We start from the raw sequence: 21,957 nt of genomic DNA, 5'->3' as shown, positions 1-21,957 counted from the left end.
CATTAAAACCCTGCATGGCGGCATGTGTCTGTCTGTAATCCCAGCACTCAAGAGATAGGAGCAGTGGGACCAAAAGAAGTCCAAAGTCATCCTCAACTATCTGAGCTGGAAACCCTTCTTCCAACAAAAAAGAAAAAGAACAACAAAAAAATCCCTCCTGGGCCTTGGAGGAAGTGAATCCATTGCTCACACTCAAAACTGAGGGAAGGGCCTGTTTCCAAGATGGCGCAACATTAAGTCAGAGACAGTCTTATACCAACTGGAACTTGTAAGGTTCAGAACCATTGCTTCAGGACCAGGACTGATCTGTGAAGACCAACATTTACAGAGCTAATTACAGTTTGTATTTTGAGAAAACTGCAGATTTACACTATATATATATATATATATATATATATATATATATATGATCCCCATGCTGTTATCCAGTTTCCTCCCAGTGAGAAGGTCTTTTGAAACCATGTAGCGCTGTGTCACAGCTGGGATATTGCTATTTATTGTGATGTGGACTATTTCCAGCATCTGATCCCTCCCATGCCCTCTTGTAGCTACAACCAACTTTCCTCCCACACACCCTCCTGCATCCCTATTTTCGGTTTCTATGAGATGATATCTATCTTGTCATATAAATGGAATCACATGTGACCTTTTGAGAATGCTCATTTTCAGGGCTGGGACTACATGTAGCTCAGTGGCAGAGTTGCTTGCCTGGCAGGCACGGAGGCTCTAGGTTTGCTCTTTAGTCCTTAAAGGAGTGCTGCTCGTCCGTAGCGATTAGCCCAAGTGGTCGTGTGTGCCAGCAACTTATTCTCTTTAACGGCCTAGTAATATTACTCTATGGTGTGAATGAAAGGCAGTCAGGTTAGCCATTGACCTGTGGAAGGACTTCTGGGTTGCTTTCAAGCTTAGGATCCTATCAACATTTGCACTGGTGTTTAATTGAGTCTCCCTTCTCTATGGCGAATGTCCACGAGCCAGTACCTGGTCCTATAATAATTGCATATTTAATGGGGCTCCTTTTAAAACTCTTCTCCAAAACTTCTTTTGATATGCCCCTTCCCCATGTGTCACCTTTGTCATCAGGGGGTCTCAGTCCAGCCAGTCTCATGCATTCAGGAGATCAAGTCCAGGGGCTTAAAGCAGGAGTATCCACCAGGGCAGTAATTCACAGAAATTAGTTATGTCCTGCCTCTCTCAGAGCCAGCCATTCATTGCTTTGCAGATTCAGACAAGGGTGGCTCGTTAGCATGTCATTCAGTCAGCATTTTTATCCCTCTGATAATGAGCCTAGAGAGGGGTGAGCCTTGGTGTGTTTGAAGGCAATCCGGAGAAGTGATCAAGAGGACCCTTTCATGAGAGAGCAGAAGAAATTACAGTTCTCTCAGAGGGGTGAACCAGAGTCCCCCAGAGAACAGTGCTCACAACAGACTCATTCCACTCCATACAGACTGTCATTACTCAGTGAAGACCACAGCCTTGAGAGCCTGTGTGTGAGGGCATCAACAGCAACATATTATCTAATCAGTGTGCAAACACATATGAAACACCCGCTCCTGTGTATGCACAGGTGCACGGGTGCATAGGTGCACAGGCAAATGCACTTTTTTTTTATTCCATTCATTATCCTACCTCAAGTTAGGCTTTGGCGTGAAACCATAACTGCAAAGTTTTCTGAATCACAGGACTCTTCTAAATAATGGTCTCCACCAACGAAGTGTCCCTTACCTTGAAACAGGATAGAAAGACAAGCCTAGAGGGGCAGAATTGGGGATGGAGAGGTTTCTAAAAGATGTTAAGAAGGTTCTGGCTGTGTAGACCACTCTGACCTCGAGGCAATCCTCCTGCTGTAGTTCTCATGTTGCTGAAATCACATGTGCTCAACTCAGACAGAGAGAATTAAGGGGACACAGGAAGAGACAGGAACTCTGCAACCTTGTTAGCTGAGACTGAGAAGACTCGTCAAAACCCAGCATGCTGAAGGTTTGAAGTGTAGGAGAATTAGGAGTTCAAGATCAGCCTCATATACATGTGAGTTAAATAGCAGCCTGGACTACAAACAAGAACCATATTTAAATTCAAACATGTCTTGACTTCCTTGAGACCTACATATGACAAGTATCCCTTTGGCCTTTTTGATCTGTAGTTTTATCAGCCTATCGTGAACCTCAGAAACCACCTAATTATCTCTTTTACTGAAGCAAAGTTCTTTAGATAAAAATGATTACAGCTACCAGGAACAATGGCATATGCCTGCAGCATGAGCGCTGAGAGTCTGCCCCATGTTTGAGGCCAGCCTATGTTACAGAGTGAGCTCCTAGCCAGCCAGGGCTACAGAATAAGAACCTGTTTCAGGAAAACAAAAACAGGATCTAGTCACAGGGGTAGACACCTGTAATCAGAGCACTCAGGAGGTAGAAGCTGAAAGAACAAGGGTTCCAGGCTAGCCTTGGCTTCACATGAAATCTGAAGCCAGGCTGGGCTACTTGAAACCTATCTCAAAAATCAAACTATAAAACAAATAAGTATACCAAAAGCATATGCAAAATACAAAAAAAATCCTTTTTACGTAATATTGTAATTGAAAGCTAGTTCCCATTGGTGCTTTCTCCCCTCCTCCAAGTCTTCTCATATCCTCCTCACATCCCCACACACCCAACTCTATTCCTCTGAAAACAAAAGATAAAAACATGAAGCACACATAAAGAATACCCACAAAAACAGAAATGAAAATATACAAACAAAAGACCAATAAGACCAAAAAAAGACCAATAGAAGACAAAAAGGTTTAAAAAAATCATTGAATTTGATTTGCAATGGCTAACTACTCTTAGGTCTACCCTAAAGTGTGGTTAATATACCCAGTAAGATTCCCCTGGAGAAAACTGATTTTACTAGCTATCCCTGTAAGAAACTTCTCAGGCTGCTCCAAAAGGCACCATGGTGATGACCCAAAGCATACCTCACCTGGCTGCTTTTTCATTTTCTAACGGAACTTGAGAAGAAAAATGGATGAATTGCCAATCACCCAAAGATTTCTGGAAACAGAAGCAAAGGAAATACCCACTGACCATGAGACTACCATGCATACCTCAATCATTTAGCAAATGTTTGTTCTGCAGAAATGGAAAAGGTGTCACCCTAGCATGCAGCTCTGTGTTACACGCTCCTTGAGCAATGCTGGCAAGGGCTATCAACCTCACTATTAGCACAAGTCAGAGACTCATTCCCAACCTACGTCCCCCGAAAACTTCACAAGCCAGTCTTCAATCTACAGGTGTGTTCTAGACTTCTGTTGCAACTAAACAGAGCAGTGACAGTCCTGTGACCTTTTGCATGGTTGCATTGCACAACTGGCTTGAAATAGATTCTTCCTGACATGTAAGAGGTGAGTTCCAAAGAGGACATATTCAGTGGACCATGGGAGTTTGTCCTGGAGGTCAGAATAATTAATAGTTCCACTCATCAGGATCAGAACCCTTAAAAGAACCCCAGTGAATCATGGAATAAGTGAATGCTTTCATTAACTATTAGAACAGTGGTTCTCAACCTTCCTAATGCTGTGACTCTTTAGTTCCTCATGCTGTGGTGACCCCCAACTATAAAATTGTTTCCGTTGCTGTGTCATAACTGTAATTTTGCTACTGTTCTGAATTGTAATGCAAACATCTGTGTTTTCCAATGGCCTCAGGTGACCCCTGTGAAAGGCTCCTTTGAGCCTCCAAGGAATCATAACCCACAAGTTGAGAACCACTATGTGTAGACCATAAGGTAAAGTACCTTAACCCCAAGGATCCTGAGACACTAAGTGTAAGCTCCTCAAGCCACATGAATGGCCAGGCCCCTCCCCCAAGGATCTCTAACTGCCAGGTTCCACCCACAGAATACTCTAACTGCCCTAACTGATGGACCCTGCCCCCTCCCCCGACACACACACACACACACACACTACACAGTAAAAAAGCCCAAGCTCAGAGATTGAAATCTTGACTAATTCCTACCCTAGAAAGCTCCCCCCTGAAAAGTTCCCAAGAAATTCTATATAAGCCATGTATTTGGTTCAGTTTGCTGCTGTTTCTTGCCCTCCTGGGTTTTTTCCTTCCCAATAAATCCCGTGTGAGGTTTGTTGTGCCATGTGACTTTATGGTATTCCTTGTCTCCTGGCTGCCAGGAAACCTTTCCATCTGAGCTGCAATGCTTATACTAAGCACTGTCTTAAACTCCTGAGTTATATCAAGAGTACTTCAGCAGAACTCTACCGATACAAAAAGGTTGGAAACCACCAACTTAGGGACACACCCCAACCCTACTAACTTTACTTAAGATTTAGTTGTCACTCATCCATACCACCTCTTGAAGGTCACATTGATGGTTCTATAAGGTATGTTTCCTTCCAAACTCTTTCCTAAAATGCTAAAATAATGGTTCATTGTATTCTTCTTGGGATGCCCCTGCTCATAGGGACAGTTGAGGATCATATCTAGGTTTACCCTGTTTCCACCCTAAATGGCCTCATAAGTGTGTACTATATAACCACTCAGCCTCCCTGTGCTCAGAATGAGGAATCCTCTGTAAGAATGAATGGCAGGGGCTACTGTGCAAGCTGGATCACAAAATGAGATGCCCTATTATTTCTGTTTGAAATCAGGCAACTTGGTTGTGTTCATGCCACAGTTATTAAGAGGAACAATGCAGTAGCTGCTGGTTTCATTGTTCCTCTTGCCAAAGCTTACCACCACCACCCTTACACACACACACACACACACACACACACACACACACACACACACACGTGAGACCTAATGGACCTTCAAGTAACGGTCTACAAAGACTATTAATTTTTGCTTTAAGGGATGCATAATTTTAATAAAATTTGAATAAAGCCTGACCCTAAAAAGTCAGGGTGAAGAATGTCCCACCTCTGAAATATATGTAATAAACTTAACATATGTTTAATTAAAAAATACAAGTTCATTGTAGACACTTTGAAAATGAAGAAAGGAAAACACAACTCTCTCCTGGACTATACATGTATCTACAAATATTTTTAACATACTCAGGAGCACATTGTATCTACCAATATCTGTCCTGCTTTGGTGTTGTAGAAGCAACACATGAAGATTTTGACAAGGACAGCATCATTCATGGACTTCTAGCCAAGATACTGTAAGCACAGACACCTTGACCTTGGCCTCAGTCCTTACCAGGCCTATATGGCCCATCTCCACCAAGTCAGTTCAGAAAGAAGCCCAGAGTCTTATAGCTAATCAAAGTCCTCAAGCATATTTGATATTCAACTAACATGGCCTACTTCAGCAGGAATCCAGTCGGGTGTATTTTCTGTGTATTGATGGGGGGGGTGTACATAAGATATGGCATGTACAGAAGTGGAGGGGGCAGCCTTGGGTGTTAGTCCTCACCTCCCACCTGCTTTGAGACAGAGTGTCTTTATTGTTCTTCTCCACAGGTCCACAACATCCAGGGATTCTCTGTCTCTGCTTCTTATATAGGCAGAGGAGCATTCAAATCGCAGGTTCTTGCTACTGCTACCAGCTTTACATCAGGTCTAGGGACTTGAACTTGGGTCCTCACACTTGCATGGCAGGCACTCTACTCACTGAAATAGTTCCCCAGCCCCAAGCCAAGTGTCATTAGCCAGAATCTGCCCCCATCTTCCATCAGCTGACTCCCACTCCAGCTCATAGGTTACAAATCACACTTATCTCAGGACTGAGCCAATTTGGCATCAAGTTCTCTTTCCTCTACAACAATAGTCCTAAGTGAAATCTGTTTGGACTGCTATGACTCCAGGTTCCTCTTTCTGATAATCATCTCCTGTCATTTCTGTATACCTTCTCAAACATGGCCTTCTGTGGCTGTTGGCATTCCGATGTAAGTGTACATTGTGATTTATTTAGATTATTCATGACTGTTTGTTCATTTCTTTACTCTTTTTTTGATATGAGATCTCAACTATCTTAGACTAGCCTTGAACTCACTATGTAGCTGAAGATGACCTTGAGTTCCTGAAGTTCTTCCTCTGCCTCTTGATTGTGGTTAGGGCCTTTCACTGCCACTCCAGAGTAAACTCCCTACCTCCCTCATTTAAATTTAGCTTATTTTTAATTTTTCAGTGTTCCAAAATGTTCCCTTAAAAAGGCATTACGTAACAGCTAGATATGGAACTCATGACCATAATCCCTGCACTCAGGAGGCTAAGGCAGGAGGATAGAGAATTTGAGGCCAGTCTGGACAACTGGACTGCAAAGTCTTGTTTCAAAAAACAAAATAGTGTTGCATATTGAAACATTACAATTCATTGTAAAATACACTCTTTAAAACTCAAAAAAGAAGGAAGGAGGGAGGAAGGGAGGGAGAGAGAGAGAGAGAGAGAGAGAGAGAGAGAGAGAAAGAGAGAGAAAGAGAGGAAGGAAGGAAGGAAGGAAGGAAGGAAGGAAGGAAGGAAGGAAGGAAGGAAGGAATAGGAGCCAAAATATTCTTAGTTAATAAAGTGCTTGACTAACATGCATGAAACTGTGGGTTCAATCACCAGCACCACATAAAACCAAGTATGGTAGCACATGCCTGTGATCCCAACACTGAACGGAGAGTCAGGAGGATTAGAAGTTGCAGGTCATCTAGCTACATAGTGAGTTTGAGGCTCCTGCAATCATAGGATGCCATCACTTGAAAATGGCCTTCTCATTATCCCACAGATCTGAACCTACAAAAGGTGTTGCTGAAGAGATGAGTGGCCAAGAATAGGGCCGTCTTACCCTAGAGCCCAGCCTATATTTAGAACACTAAGACCAAATATCCCATGACTCTGATGAAAATCCAGCTGGCCTCCCTGGGGAAAGTGAGCCTGGATTGGCAGCACATGGTCGTTTTATTGGCCTGCTTGGTATCTTGAACTGGTAAGGCTCTGGGCTGAGCACAAGCCTGAGTCATCCCCAGATCCTTAGCTCCCAGAGTTCACCAGCTTGCCTGTCCTCCTGTGTGCTTTGAAAAAGAATGGTTTTCTCCTCTTCAAACATCCTAATCCATCCAGAAACAAAACCCAAGCTTCTTGGAAAGACATTTTTACTGAGCCCCTAAATTGGAGTTGGAGTCACCAGCCCCAAAGGAATAGGCAATTCAGTCCCTCCTTGGCCCCAGTACAAAGCCTGTGTAAGCCTGACCGGCTCAGACCAGACCAGACTGGCAGAGGCAGAAGCTGAAAGAAGTTCCTGGCTTGGTGGTGTGCCTCAGGGAGCCAAAGCCTCCCTAACTGTCAAGAAAGGTCCTCTTGATCTGCTAACAAAGCTTTAACCTGTAAGTCTCACTCCAAACTGTTTGAAAATGAGAAAGAATGAGAAAGAAAAAGGAAGAAAGAAAGAAAGAAAGAAAGAAAGAAAGAAAGAAAGAAAGGAAGGAAGGAAGGAAGGAAGGAAAATCTAATGAGAAAGACAGAGTTCATACAGCTTCTGCATCTAATTTGCTAAAATTTTAATTTCAAAACCAGGTGTGGTGGCATGTACTAATGATCTCAGCACCGAGGGTGGCAGGGGTAACAGAACTGGCACAAGTTTTGAGGCCATCCTGGTCTATATAGCAAGTTCCAGGCTAGCCAAACTATGTATGTAGTGAGATCCTGTCTCAAAACCAAAAGAAACAAATAAAAAGTGTTGTCTTCCCCCTGTGCCATGCAAGCCTGCATCTGGTTGGTTTTTATCAGCTCTAGGAAGCTGTGGCTCCTAGATCTGCCTCCTCTGTGGGTTGCTCCAGCTATAAAAGTTTGTTTTTTGAAACCTGCTCTAAAAAATAAACGAATCAACCTGCCTTACTATAGGAATAAAGCATGCGAACGGCATGGCTCTGCTTATGTAGCCCCGCATCTTTCTCTCCAGAGGTGCACTGAGATTGCAGACCCCCAACATTCTTGACTGACCTTAGAACATTGCAAATTCTCTTGGCAGGAAAGGAAAGTTGCTACCCCTAGACTTGGCTAGAAATGATCCAGTTCTTCATATTCAAGGAGCTTTGCTTCTTACAGCTTCATGCCCACTCACTGACAAATACCAGAAGTCCCAGTAGTACACTGCAGTTTACAGATTTCTCCATCCAGGGCCAGTGAGATGGCTCACTAAGTAAGGTGCTTGCCACCAATCTGAGTTCGATTCTTGGAACCCACCTGGTGGAAGAAGAAACCACTTCCTGCAGGTTGTGCTCTGACCTCCACATCATATGCTTTAGTGTGCTCATTCCCCCACCACAACACACACACACACACACACACACACACACACACACACACACACACACACACACGTCAAAGAATTTCTATTATCTGTCCAAGTCTTCCCAGAGGACTGAAGTCACATCCTAACTACCTTCATATCTACAGCATTGAGCTCAGTACCTACAATCCTCCGTCCATATTGATTTTGATGAGTGAATGAAGGAGACGGATTCAAACTAGATATAATTGTGAGGCAACCTGGGGCACTGACGGCTGAGTTCATTACCTTCTGATGCCTCTCCCTCCACTGTATTCCAGTCAACATGAGGTGGCCATTTCCATCCTCTCCAAGCCCCACTAAAGCACAAATTTAGATGGTCCTTGATCCATATAAGTTTGTTCCCAAGATGACATCCTACCTAGTAAAGTACCCTGGCATAGTCAGAGGGTTAAAGACAGTCTTCACAGCAGGGTGGTGGTAGCATACGCCTTTAATCCTAGCACTCGGGAGGCAGAGGCAGGCAGATCTCTGTGAGTAAACCTGGTCTACAGCCTGGTCTACAAGAGCTAGTTCCAGCACAGCCTCCAAAGCCACAGAGAAACCCTGTCTCGAAAAACTAAAAGAAAAAGATAGTCTGCATAACAGTGCAGGAATGTGAAAAATAGTGCCTGTTGCTATCCTCCAAGGACAACCTGTCAGGACCTCTGCCTCCTCAGTTCTTTGGGCAGCAGCTTCCATTGTTGTCTGAGTCATACATTAGTGAGCCTATTGGTACCAGGTCTGTTTCTTCCTGTCATTTGATCATCATCTTTTTCCTAAGCAAGCATCTCATGGTACACAAAAATCTAGGGCTTTGTCTTCAGAGGATGGTGACCCCTGCCAATAATGAAGGCTACCAAACCAATGACCAGGTGTCATGACATTCAGGCAGGTTATTCTCTGCAACAAACAGCCCCAAAGTCTCTGAGGATTAAAAGCCCAGATGTGGTTTCTACCACCTTCTCTATGTAGGTCTGCTGCAATGCACATGTTGCCCCTTTCAGGATCCAGGCTGATGGGGATGCCCAGCAGCTCAGACATTGTCGGTGTCAGAGATAGGACAAGCGAGACAAGCCCCACACCTTAAACTTTCTCACAGTACATTGACGTCCACTTGCACTCACATTTCATTGTTCAAAGCAGGCCATCAATAGTATCTAAATTCAAGTAAGGAGAGAAAGCTAAGTCTGTCTCTGTGGAAAACAGCTCTGATGGCAGCCACCCACGGTATCTTCCATAGGGTAGGGGCTCAATCAGTCTATATCTGACAGGGAGGAAAAATAAATAAATATTTGCTTACTGCTAAGGGCAGGGGTAAAAAAGAAGTCAGTTGTCTTCCAGGTTGGAAATGAAATGTGCACAGAGACAGCAAAGAAGCACTCAAGTGCTTTCCATGGGACAAAGGAGGGCCCTGGGGGAAGGTGAGGTTTCCAAGCAGATGGAGGAGGCTTGGATCCTCTGTAGCACTAGAAAAGCAGGAGCAAAGCAAACCCGTTGGAGAAAGGTGCTGCTGCAAGGCAGGGCAGGAGAGCTAGAGACTATCTAGAAGGTTTCAACGTGCGGATATGACACACCCTCTTCCTGAAGCTCACCCCACTTCAGGAGTTTTAAAAGTGTCAGCATGCTGAGGCTGGTATTAGGGCAAGCAAAAGGCAAGAGTGGAAGTTGCCAAGAAGATCAATTAATGTCCACAGGCCAAAATCAAGTTTCATTTTGTTCTGTTTTACTGATCTCTAGTTATTCTCTCCCTCTCCCTTTCTCCCTCTCTCCCTCCCTCTCTCCCTCTCTCCCTCTCTCTCTCCCTCTCTCCCTCTGTCTGTCTGTCTGTCTGTCTCTCTCTCTCTCTCTCTCTCTCTCTCTCTCTCTCTCTCTCTCTCTCGTGTGTGTGTGTGTGTGTGTGTATGTATGTGTATGTGTGTGTCTGTCTGTCTGTCTGTCTCTGTTTCTTTCTCATTTATTTACTTGTTTGTTTGCATATTTTGGATAAGGGGTGTTAGCAAATATGTCAAAGTCGAAGGACAAGTTATAGAAGTTTGTCCTCTCCCTCCACTATGTGAGTCTGGGAATCAAACACAGATGGCCAGGCTCAATAACAGACAAATTTACTTGCTAAGCCATTTCCCAGGGCCCTAGTTAATGTCTCCTTACCCTCTGCTGTATCTCCCAATATCCAGAGGAGAACAGTCAGCTCCTCTGCCTACTGCCTGGGTGCTTACTGTCGTCCCCACCTGCTAAACCGTGGTCACAGCCTTTGCCCACTTCTCCAGTCTCTAAGTCCCCCCTATCACACTGCATCTGAGGCCACCAGTCCCCAAACTCAATAACACACTAAGACCAAGCACTCAGACCCCTCTGGCCATGGTCTTCATGAAGGAAAGCCACTATGCTGTCTCTGCTAAAAACAGTGAGACCTTCAGTGACAGTTTTTACTCAGCTTAACCTTTTGACCCCAGCTGCCAGGACAGGATTGAGCAAGACATAACAACCCAGGGATCCTTTACAGTAATGACAGTGACATTCTGTGTGAAGTGTTTATTTAAACCATTTACTCTATCCAGTACCACTAGCCTCAGAGTGCATTGGAGCACCACAGGCCCAGGGAACAAGTAGGTGGGTAAGAACCGCACAGTGCACTGGCCTGGGTTCGAGCATGTACTTTATCACTTAGCTCATTGTGTGTTGTTAACCTCAGTAGCCAACAGTTGTGAGCACACACCACTGAGAAGTAGGGCTGACCATTCTCCTCTAGGCTCCTGACACCAAAGAGTGTGGTCCAAAACTGAAAGTGTCTATGTTCAAGACCATCGAGCCCAGCAATTCTTAACCTTCCTAATGCTGAGACCCTTTAACAAAATCCCTTGTGTTGTAGTGACCCCAGCTACAAATTTATTTTCGTTGCTACTTCATAACTGTAATTTTGCTACTCTTATAAATTGTAATGTAAATACCTGTATTTTCCGATAGTCTTAGGTAATCGCTGTGAAAGGGTCACTTGACCCCCAAAGGGTCTTGACCCACAAGTTAAAAAGTGCTAATCTAGGTGGTCACTAAACACTTGTCTCTAACTTCAAAGGCCTGACATTTTCAGCCTCCAGTCAGGCATGGCTGCGTATGCCCAGCATCAGCTGAGGGACTATGGGTGGGAGTGCCCCAGAGCCACCACAGATTGGGCAGGTCACCTTCCCAGAGAGTCTTCCCTCCCTTCAACACACTGCCGTTTGAGCAGAGATCCAGCACAGGCCTAAGAAGTATAGCCAAGTTTCTTTTAGTTTATTTTACTGTCTCAATTTTTTGTGTGAGTGGCAGAGCTGGAGATGATGGAGCCCAGATATTTGAGTATGACAGGCAAACACTCTACCATTGTTCTACAACTCCTGCCCATGAAGGCTGTCAATAAAAAGGCCCACTAAAGAACTGGTGACAATGAAATGGATGTCCCCTCCCCCAACCCTTACCCATTATCATTCTACATCTCCAGAGATGTGGTCAAGAATAAACAGTTATCATATGACACCATTGAGATTAAGGTATTGACCATTCAAGCGCTTGGCCTACCCTCACTGAAACAGGCCCACTGGAGAGCTGCCTTGAAAACCATATTTGGGGCAGCAACAAGACTGTAGGAGCTGTCTCATATCGATGGGCCAAGAGAAGGTCACCAAATATGCTGACAAGGTTCCATGTTACTGTCCACTGGACACTGCACCCCTTGAGGCTACTGATAGAGACCTAAGAGATAAGACAGACACAGAACACAGGGAGGCCAGGAGAATGTGGGCCAAGGTGCTGGGTGCCAATAGGGCAGGAATAGAACAGGAGGCTCAGAGTGTGCCTGCAGAGATCCCAGGATGGGAGCAGCTGGAGAGGGAAGGGCAGCTTTCTGATGGGCACCCTGGGCAGCCAAGGCTTCATCTGAGGTCTGGCCAAGTCCATTCTCCAGCATCCCCCCGAAACATGAGCCAGCAATGTTTCCTAGCAGCTGGCTCCCACTGCTGCCCACTTTCTTTTCTCTTTTCTTGGAACTTTCCTCTCCTGTCCTACTCTCCCTCCCCCTCCACCCATTATTTTGGATACATGGTCTCCAATAGCTTAGGCTGACCTCAAGTTCAGTACATAGCCAAGGATAACCTTAAACCTCTGAGATCCTCCTGCCTCCAATCTCTTGAATTCTGAGATCACAGGTGTGCACCACCTTGCCAAGTTACCCTTGTCATAAGCTACTGCCTTCAAGAGAAACTGAGAGTTTCATGGGGAATGTCCTAACCCTGTAGGCAATGTTCCTGCCCACCTACACACATTATCCCCTGCATATTTGCATGTCAATACCCGAATGCCCCACTTATCCAGGCCAGAGCCCCTGGATGACACTTGCCTTTGTCTAGAGTTGGCAACCTGCGTGTTTGCTCTCATGCCAGCTGAAATTAAGAAGGAATTGCTTTGCTTATAGCCATGGTCCTTTTGACAGAGTCCAGCTAGTTTTGGGTCCAAGCTGGCACAAGGCAAAAAGAAAGCCAGGTGTACAAATCGTCCATGTTTACAGCCATTTGACCAGCTGTCAAGGTCCTACTGTGCTCACCAAGTCCACTCACTGACACCACAGCATGTCCCTGCTTGGCCCAGCCTGTAAGCTGAGAGTGTGAACTCTTCTCATCATTCATGACAGCGGGAGAACCTTCTCGAAGCCCAGCCTGGAGTTTTCCATTCTTTCTTTTATAATTTGGGGGCACAGAAACATTCTAGCCTTGGACCTGGGGTCTTGAGAGCCTCTGGGTGATTGCTTGATGGTCTCAAAGAATGAGTTTTGGAAGCCAACTCCTCCAAGACATGGAGGTAGAGAAAGTCTAAGATCAGTTAGAACTAAGCTTCAAAGAAACATCCTTGGGCAGAACCATAAGAAATAGTGATGTGTTTGCTCAGGGAAAGGAAGATGACAAAGATAGAAAAGAAGAAACAGGAACTAGAATTCCTCCTCCATGCTTAGCATCCTCCACAGGTAGACAGATCTCCTCCTACACCTTTATGAATGCCAGGGACTATTCCTGACCCAAGCAAGTACTTACCAACCCAATTAGACAGTCAACCAGCCAAGCCTCCAGCACTTGGAGTTTGGCTTCACACTGGTAGCTGGGGACACACAGATGAGCAACATGGCTGCTTCAAGATGCTGGCTTGGTACACCATCAGGGCCTGCATGCCCCTTTCCTCCCTGCCATTTGGGGACTGCTTTCCAAATACCAGGGTCATGTTCCCCTGAGTTACCCTCACTCTTTCAGAGCAGTAGTAGCTCTGGGAGCACAGGAATGAGTGGCCTCTGGAGTCATATTGCTTGCATTCAGAAGCAGGCTCTGCTTGTTCTTAGCTTAAGGAACCTCGGGCAGCGCCTCTCAGCCTCTTCATCTGAGAAACAGCTAATATATAATCCCCCTGTGGAGCAGAGCTGAGGACTGAGTGGCTTAGCATGTGGATTGTTCAGACAGCGCCTGATGCCTATCAAGCACTCCATAAACATTAGCTGCCGTTGCCATTGCAACTGACCACACATAGTAACAAAAGTCACTGCCAAGCCCAAGAAAAGCAGCCAATGGCTACAGACCTGAGCAAGGATAGATGGTTTTTGCAAATGGATCAAAAATCTGGCCTCCTTGCTCAGATCGCTAAGCACATAAGTACAGGAAACCAGGCATTTAGAATGTCTGTAGGCCAGGGGAGAGAGCCTGACCATTGGAAAGATTAGCCTGTAAATGGGGCGACTCAGACATGAGCACTCACGCGTGCAAGAGGGCTTCTCCTGCCCCTGACTCCCCATCACTGCACTGTTGTGGGACTGAAGACAGGTGACAGAGTCACAAACAAATTTGGAGATAGTCATCTGGCCCAGAGCCAGGAAAGAAAGGGGTCCCGTTATGAGTGTAACTCTAGCTTCTGAGAAAGGGTGGTGGCCATGTGGTTGAACTTCAACAACCTTGGCACCACCCTCTTTAGGAGTCTTCCCACTTGCTCTACCCCAACATAATCCTCAGAGTAGAGTCAAAGATAGAAGGATTTTGGAGCTCTGTGTCCTTAAACTTAGGAAAACTCCCTTCTCTGTTCCCTCGGATTAGATTAGGAGAGGAATAAAGGAGCCATTATCTAGTGAATTCGGCAGTTCCCCCACATGCAACTCTGCAGTCACTGAGTTCCTCCTACATTAAGTGACTATAGAAATATTGGGACCAACCAGCTGGTCTTTACATGGTGCCTTTGTAGAGGTCCCCAACCCAGAGGCACCACTCCATCTCATTGCAGCTTAAGTTAGAAGACAGTAAGCATGGAAGTGTGTGTGTGTGTGTGTGTGTGTGTGTGTGTGTGTGTGTGTGTGTGTGTGTGTGTGTTTGTGTGTGTATGTGTGCCTACCCATGTATATGTACATGGGAAAAGTCAGAGGTGCCCTGGGGATGTAGCTCACTTGGTACAGTGCTGTGTAGTATATCTACAAAGCCCTGGGTTTGATATCTAATACCGTAAATATCAGGCAAAATGATGCATACCTGTGATCCCAACACAGGTGAGGTAGACACAGGAGATCAGAAATTCAAAGTCAATCCTTGGCTACATAGCAAGTTCAAAGCCAACCTAAGATACATGAGATTGTCTCAGAAAAGAAAACAACCATACAAAAATATCACAGGCAAAGGAAACAAGTATGGAACCAGAAAATCCACTACAGATGCTCCATTCAGAAAAATGTAGCCAGGAAGTTCACACCACCTGTGCCACTTCCAACAGAGTCAGTTCTGCAACAGACATGCATTTGGAATCTCTTGATTCCAAGTTAATGATGGTGGCATGAGGGTAATTGCATCTTGGTGGAGTTTTGGTGTATTTCTTCCTGTTTTTCGTTACTCTGCAATCCACACTTTCTCCTACAGCCGTGTCCTCTTCTCTCACCTTATACCACACACATTTCTCCAGGTCATGCACATTCTTCCCATGCAGGCTTCTTATAAGATGAAGCCCAATTTGAGGATAGACGGTTGAAAACATTCAATATGATTCATGGCCAGGAAAGGAAGACTGAAGTCACCTGGTTTGAGCTCCTTCAAGGCCACTTCCAAATACAACATAGAAGGCGATCTTTTCTGTTGCTTTATGGTCCAAATAAAATAAGAGCAATGAAAACTGAAGCTATTTGACATTTTTGCTGACTGGTAAGGTAAATTATAAACGACTAAAGTTCCTGGATCTTTCTGTCTGGGGTAAATTATGGTCAGTTCTTTCTGGATGCCAAGAGATACAGATGTGATTCCTCTTTACCAAAAGCATTTAGTACTTAATGGATCTGTCCTTCAAGAACTGATTTCCCTTGTAAAATAAATCCATATGTGTTCCCACGTCCCACAACTGTACCTTCTTGTACAGTCTCTCTTCTTTACTTTCTCTGGTCTTGGAATATTCCAAGTAGGCTGTATGAGTGAGTACCATGTTTTGTTTTGTTTTAATTTTGCCTTCTAGGGTTGGGAGCTTGGAAAAGTTAACTATTAACAAGAGTTGGGGTCTTGTTTCTGTCAAAACTCAGCTTCTACCTTCCTATTCTCTACAACATGATTCCAAAATAGAACTTGGTGTAACATGTGAAGCAGAAAGTGTTGGCTAAATAAGGAAAAGGTGTTTTGGGGTGGGGCAGGTATTGCTTTGTTGAAAGAATAACCTCTACAGAGGTGATGATCAGTGTGGTACCAAAGGTGTCTGAGGAGCAGACTCTTCCAACCTTAGACTGAAACTAACACATCTTGCCATTCAATACCTCTTCTTCAGTCCATGAGGCTGGGATGATGATAGAAAGATCAAGATGGGGAGGAATCCATCCTTTCACATTCTCTAGTCTCCATGGAGATATCAGTTGCCACCAGCTGGGTGGGAAAAACATTCAGCCCTGTAACTTTATAGTTGCTTTGACATAATCTTGATGTGGCCTTTAGAACAAAGGGAAGAAGAAACTTGTGAGTGAACCAAAAACGCTCAACAGTGGACATGGAGGCAATCTTCTCCCCAAAGACAGATGCCTGAAGAGCTGGGAGAAGAATTGAGAATTTCTTCATGGTTTTGCAATAGTAATTAGAAGAACTGGCACCATCAGTTGTTGGCATTCTCCCTCTACCTTCTTTGGAGAGCCCTTCCTGACTGAGTCAGCTTCCAGTAACTGAGTTATCGAGGACTTTCTTTAACCTACAAGGAATTGTCCTCCTGTAATCAACAAATGTACAAGCAGATAGGGTTGGGGTTGGAGATGGGCGCACAAAGCAATAGAGAGGCATTATAATAAGGGCTCCAGTTAAAATCAATGTTATTTCCAGTTCACAGAACAATGAGTACCACAGTTTGGAAAGATGTGGTGTTTTCCAAGTCCTAAGAGGTTGGCAAATGAAACATGCCTGCCATAAGGACAGGAATTTTCTCTTTCAACTAATTTCTTTAAAAGTATGATGTGCTGCTGTGTTTAGATGTGCTTTGTCTCCTAAAAGCTCTCATGTTGGAAGTGTGGTTTTACTGTGACTCCCACATGTGTTTCATCACACACACACACACACACACACACACACACACACACACACACACACACTACCACCACCACCACCACCACAACAACAACAACAACAATAATAGCAACTACAACAAAAATCTTAATAATACTGATTTTATTTTTTAAACATTATCTCATTCAATAGGATGTCAGAACCATAAAGGACCTGAACACCATTGCTAAGCCAACCTGAAAAACAAAAACTTATGTTTATTTAAAAAGACACATCTAGAAGCTAAGTAGCAGCCAGAATCCACACTGCCAGTCAATGGTGGGAATCTGAGCACTTGCTTGCCTTGCAAGCTACAATGCTTCAACTAAAAGGACTGTCACTCAAGAGTCCTTCCCAGAGTCCATGTCCCCTCTCAAGCCTAGGTAGGAATTTGCAGGGCTTGATCAAAGATTGCTTCTAGTCCTATGTGGAAATACACAGTCACAATCCCAGTACTTAGGAGGGAAGATTGCTATGAATTCCAGGCCAGCCTAGGCTACAAAGCAAGATGTCTCAATAAAAACAAATAGTGACACAAATTAGTTTTTGCATATGTTCTTACAGGATACTCTGCTGAAGGATTCACCTAGGCCCACCTTCTTGCCACCCCAAGTGTTTGGAACCATGCTACCCCAAAGATCACTACCACTCTCTATTAGAGAAAGGAACAACAACAACAATAACAGCAACAACAACAACACACACACAGAGAGAGAGAGAGAGAGAGAGAGAGAGAGAGAGAGAGAGAGAGAGAGAGCGCTCTCTCCTACTCCTTAGCCTTACATACCAAGCTGTGGTGACATGCAAGTCACTATTGAAGAATTAGGAAAAACTACTGCTTGCTTATATCTTAGTAAATCGGGAGAGAGAAAAAACTGAATGTCCAAAATTGGCTGGATTTCTTTTTCCTCTTCTCATAAAGTCTGGGACCCCAGCCCAAGGGTCGGCACCAGCCATATTCAGGGCAAGTCTTTTAATTCTTTCTAGAGACAACCTCACAGAGACACCAAAAGGTGAGGTTCACCAAGTGTTTCTTAATCTAATTAAGTTAACAATGAAGCAGTCTTGCCTCTCCCCCAAGTTAAGTGTCCCTTGCACTCAGATGGTTCACATGCCCTCAGGCACCATGCCTCTGTGTTCTTAATGCCTCGGTCCATTAGGAGTCCTCCTCTCCTTTCCATTCAAAGTGGCCTCGCTTTCCTGTTTTCCCATCTCAGGTAAAGTGGTCTATTCCGCCACCACACAACCTCAGACACCAGGAGAAGTAAGTACTCCAGCCAATGGGCCTGGTCTGTGGTTCTCTTGACAGCAAGAGCTGTCCTGAAATAAACCTTCAACAGGGATAATTGGAGAAGAGTCTTGCTCTGCCCTTATGGTCAATGGGCCCCATTATTAGATCCGCATTCAATTTCTTTGACCTTTCTTCTGGGGAGAGCCAGGGCTATACTGGGGCTTATTGTCCCTCTGTCTAACCAAAGGCTAGTTAGTGATCACCTGCAGATTCCCCAGTGAACACAGCCTCCTACTACTCCACATCTCAATGCTGCTATGAAACATTTCTCTTTCCATTGCTGTGATTAAAATACTCCAATAAAGGCAACTTAAGGAGAGGGGCATTTCTCTTAAATCCAAGTCCAAGGTATAACCCATGGTGGCTAGGAAACCAGGGAAGCAGAAGCCTGAAGCATCGGGTTGATGCTAAACCACAATCAAAACCAGCAAGGAATACATGCTCACTTGAGCTTGCCTCCCTTCCCCCATCTTATACAGTTCAGGATGCAGTCAGGGACCGGTATCACCCACAGTGAGCAGTTCTTCTACCTCAGTTAAGAGCATCCCCTACAGGCATGCCCACAGGCCCATCTAATGGATGGTCCCACATTCCGTCAAGTTGAAAGTTCACCTTAACCATCCCAAGGGAATAAGAAAACAACATCTGAGTCATTAGAATGACTCTGGGTCTCTGAAGTGTCACAATTCATGAAAAGATATGAAGTACTAGGGGAAGAGGAAGAAATCAATAACTCCAAAAGCTCCTTATGGGAGTGCCGATGAAACACTGTTGATGAACAACACTCTGAAGAGCAGATCCAGCATGGGAAGGTTGCCAGTCCTAACTTCTATCATAGTTATCAGCCACAGTAGCGGCATCCTTAAATACATTATACCTCTGTTCTAGGTTATTCCTCCAGGAAATCTTAAGAGAAAGAGACTACTACTTCATTCAAGATGACAAAACCAAGCTTCAGTGGTATTGTCCAAAGCCACACAATAAGGAGTTGGCGATGGCATGGTTCCCTCTTCATTTGTCTGACTGCCCAGTCCATGGTCTTGATCCTCCTGAGTCATCAGGCCCAGTGAAAAAGTAGACGACACAGCAGTCTAACTCTAAATCCAGCGGGCCTAGTACCAGCTACCCATGGGTCATAGGGTAGGGTCATCTGCTCTACCAACCAAGTTTAGGGACCAGTGAGGCTAGGCTCTAAGAAAGGGGACAGCAAAAACTGGGATATGAGGCTGGGTTGGAGAGGGGCTGGGAGGACAGCAATCCTTCCATCACCCAGTGTGCTGGCTAGTTTTTATACTTGGCACAAGATAGGGTCATCTGAGGAACAAGTATTGGGAAAATGATGGGGAATGTACTTCTTTGTATGTTTATCTTGTTGATTATTGAATAAAATACTGTTTGGCCAATGAGACAGCAAGTTAGACAGGACTAGGAGTCAAAGAGGATTCTGGGAAATGTAGTAGATAAGTGGTGATCCAGGCAGGAAATGGCATAGCAAGGAGACTCATATCTAAGTGAGGAAACAGGAAGTCTCCCCTTTTTCCCCATTCGCCTCCTCCAGTGGTAGGATGTGAGGCACCGGCAAGGAAGGACGCCAATAAGGTGTCCGATAAGTCTTATAACATATATAGATTTATGATAATTAAGACTGAGCTAACAGATGAGATTCCTAGTCATTGGCCAAGCAGCTTTGAACCTAATACAAGTTTCTGTGTATTCATTTGGGCCTAACTCGGGTGGGCGCCTGGCGTAAAGCTCACATGTGGCAGTGGGGCTCAGGCAGCTTTTGGCAGAAAGATTTATCGTAATAGGAAACTGCCTCCATGGGATTGACCTGTAGCACATTTTCTTGATTGAAGATTGATGTGAAATGGCCCAGCCCATGGTGAGTGGTGCCACCCCTGGATTGGAAGTCCTTGGTGCTATAAGAAAGCAGGCTGAGTGAGCCATCCAGAGCAAGCAAGTAAGCAGCACCCCTTTATGGCCTCCGCTTCAGTTGAAGCCTTGAGTTCCTGCCCTGACTTTCCTTAGGGATGGATCATGACTGGAGAGTTATAAGCTGAGATAAACCTTTTCCTTCCCAAGTTGCTTTCGGTCGTGGAGTTGTCGTCTTCTTCCTCTCTAGGAGTGCTGGAGAGCCTAGAAAGTGAGCAGAGAGTACAATGAACAGGGAGGGGGTCCTGGCATGCCTTCAGCTCCTGCTACTGAAACCTCTGTATGGGGCTGCAGCCAAGCCCAGGAGATGGGGTGACCTCTATGCAAACAGAACTTCTCCCGGGTGGTGCTTCTGCAAATATAAACACAGTCACCATGTGATGGGTTCGGTCAGTTCATGTAAACACTGGAGGGAGAAAAAAACTAGTTGAAGAAAATGCTATGCTCCACACAGATGAGCAGAGAATGTAGTTTTGAGATTCAGAAAAAGTCCAGCTCTACAGGGCCTGCTATAACCTCATGGGGCTCTGCCAACATGCAGAGAGCCTCAACCCCCTAATCTCATGGGAACTCTTTGTCATTAGCAGCAGATCCACATGGAGCTGGATGCTCCCTTATGTAAGAAAAGAGTTCAGTAGTCTTAAAGTAGAGGGTCAGCAGTTAGATATTAGGACTTTCTGGTCCCCAGGAAGAGATCTAAGCTTAGGAAGAGCTACAGTGCTTAGAGGCAGGGAGACGGATGAATGGGAAGCACTCTGAAGCAACAGTATAACTGTTCCCCTCTGTTTATATGACAGGCCCCTGTGATCTGTGAGAACTGTCAGTGGTCTCTGATGTTTTGTTCTGTTGTGTTGTAATTTGCAAACTATCTTGAATTGTATCTATAAGGAGCCAGCCTTCCAGAGTATTAACAAACACCATATTTCCGAGCCCCAGAGTTTTCTCAGAGCTTTCTTTCCATCTGGCTTTACAGGGGATCCATCCCCTTCAAATACACCAGCTGAGGAAAGAGTGCCCACTAGACTCTATGGGACAGCAGGGACAGCATACTCACTCTGTGCTTCTGAGGCCTTTCTGGAAGCTTCTTGGGGGAAGCTGTAGCAGTCAGGGTTGGCACAGTCCCCAGATCTGCTCTGACCTAGGCAGAGGGATGGTGCCCTCAGTGATGTGCCTACTGTGGAGTTCATCTAGGCTGTTGGGGCTCATGGGACTTCTGAGAGGCCCACATGGCCCATCTGTGATGGAAGAGGAACAAGGGAGAAGACACCAAACAGATATGATCTAGAGGAGCCTGGAAGAGGCTTTGAAACAGGAGATATAGGGGAAGTAAGGGGAAGCCCTATGCACCTTGCATTCACTACAAGTCAATAACACCAAATCTGTAGCCAGTAATTCTCCAGGTAGCTCAAGAGAGTAGGGGGAGCCCATTCCCATGCACCCCTAACTCTGCCACTTCACAACTGTGTGACCTTGGCAAGTAACATGATTTCTCTGAGCCTGTGTTTTTAATGGGATTAATAACAGCACATATCTCATCAAGCAATTATGAGAATTAAATGAGTTAATATTTGTGAAGCTCTTAGAGCATAGCAAGCATTATCAGCATTTGTTAAACAAACAAGGGCTCAAATGAATGTGCCTGATATTCAATGCCAAACGGCTTCTCTCCCAATTCTACTTTTATCCATTTACTTGCTTACTTAATAAATATTTACCCGATGCCTACTGTATGTCAAGACCCATGTTTAGAATGGCAGCTATAAAAATGAGCAAAGCCAACCACGGCTGTCCTTCCCTTAGAGCTTAGAGATGGAATGCAACCTCTCTTTATCAACTCTTCCTCCAGAGCTTGGTCAGATGAAACCAGCCCAATCCCGATCAAAGTTTGCCTGGGGACACACGCCCTGACTGCAGAAGCTGTGGA

The sequence above is a fragment of the Cricetulus griseus genome, chromosome 2 (assembly GCF_003668045.3).
Source record: "Cricetulus griseus strain 17A/GY chromosome 2, alternate assembly CriGri-PICRH-1.0, whole genome shotgun sequence".
Lineage (NCBI taxonomy): Eukaryota > Metazoa > Chordata > Mammalia > Rodentia > Cricetidae > Cricetulus > Cricetulus griseus.
Note: the sequence above shows the minus strand (reverse complement) of the source record.